Consider the following 1,763-nt stretch of genomic DNA (forward strand, 5'->3'; position numbering starts at 1 on the left):
CTTGGATTTCCGCTCCCGCTCCCGCCCGCGCCCGTCCGGCCTCCCCTGCTCCGACTCCACCGTGAGCAGCCTCGGGCCGGCAGCCGAGCACCCACCCGCACCTCTCTGGCTGCGCAGAGCGCGCAATTCCAGCGGTGACGCCGGGGCTTGCAGACACCCCGGTTACTGTTGCACTCTCCGAGCCTTGGCGCCTCAGTCTCAGAGCAGACCCCCGCCCCACACACAACTTCCGTCCGGGACAGCTGTCTTTCTACACGCCAGTCACAACTGGACCAGCTCTGGTCGCGATTACGGAGCCTCAGGGCCTCCTTCCAGGCGCCGCCGCCGTACCCAAGGGCTCCTAGGGGTTTTGGCCAAACTCGTCCCGGGGCGGAGGTGAACCCCAACCCCTCGCACACCCCAATAGCTCACTCTAGAGTGGGCCTACCGCCCTAGTTCCAATACAGAGATGCTACCGTCTATCGTGAGGACATGTGTGTGGCTTTTCGTAGGATCCGGGTAAACTGTAAAGAAAAGCCATCTCCAGGACGGATCCTTAGCCAACGGAGGACACCCAGCCCACCGCGATAGTTCTCTGAGGGAAGGTCAGGTTTTTCCCACCTGACACCTCAAACGTGTCCCCAAATGCATGCCGCCTGTGTGAAAGTGGGTGCGCCGACATCCAATTAGCACGTACTTAAAGAGTCCAAGGGATTTATTTGTAGGAAACCCCCCAACTTCCCCTGCTCCAAACAGAACCAGAAGTCTGGGAGAGGCAGCCCCACTTTTGCCATGGGCAATTAACGTTCGGGGTTTGGAGGAAATTCCCTAAAATCTTCTTTCCTGTCCCCACACCCACGAAAGTGCACCTGCAAGGGCCAAGGGCCTGGAAAACCAGCACACTTCTTTGTGCCTCGGTTTGCCCTTTGGTAAGACAAGGAGGATCAACTCCCAACATCTGGGTCCTGGGTGGATTTGTCAGAGCAACCGAGACTGCAGTGGAGACACTTGGTGGTCGTGCGCCTGCGAGGAGACTGCATCGAAAACAATGGTGGGGATGGAAGTGGAGGCAGGGAGTGCAGGCGACCTGGGCTCAAAGCTGTACACAGTGCAGCCGAGTGTAGGGTAGGGCAATGGCCTGTGCTGGCGAAGCCCAGAGCCAGGAAGGCCGGCCACCTCGGCTCCACTGAGGCCTTTCAAGGAGCACCTTCTCAGGAACTCGAAGTTCGCCAGGCAAAAGCAACTGGGGCCCAACCTACCCCCAGGAGCTGGTGGCCACGGCCCATTCCTTCGTGGAAGGCTCAGGTGGCCAGGGAAAGATTACAGACTGCCAGACCAGCCTGCGGCTCTATTCTTTGAACAATGGGCGTGGGGGGGGTCCTACTCTCAGACTCTTCCGAGCCAACTTCCTGTCAAAGCCAGGCACCTTCTGGGGGAAGGGGTGGGGGGCAGGAAGGAGATGAAAGAGCCCCGCCTCCACGTCTACAGCCCTCCAGCAGGGACCTGATTTCTATTTAGCCGCGTTTGCCCTGAGCACTGCTTTTTGAAACCGGAGGAACTCGGAGAGGGGTGACGTGGGAAAGGGAGAGAGTGCAGGATGGGGAGAACCCGAAGGAAGGGCAGGGCCTCCACCCCCACATCTGGATTGGTGCCGTTTTCCGTTATATGTAGGTACACACAACTCCGCTGCGCCGAGAGGCTGGAGTAGGGAGCACTCCAGGCGGGTTTCACACAACTGCAAATCGAAACCAGGTCTGGTTTGAAAGGAGGAGGGACTGGCCCCC

General features: G+C 59.3%; 1 protein-coding gene across 1 annotated transcript in view; it reads right to left on the reverse strand.

Annotated features, from left to right (window-relative positions):
* Dlx4 (distal-less homeobox 4) overlaps positions 1-1,763 on the reverse strand; it is a 4,341-nt gene that overhangs the window by 1,746 nt on the left and 832 nt on the right.

This window comes from Fukomys damarensis, unplaced genomic scaffold, assembly GCF_012274545.1.
Source record: "Fukomys damarensis isolate Sample0158 unplaced genomic scaffold, DMR_v1.0_HiC HiC_scaffold_13, whole genome shotgun sequence".
NCBI lineage: Eukaryota > Metazoa > Chordata > Mammalia > Rodentia > Bathyergidae > Fukomys > Fukomys damarensis.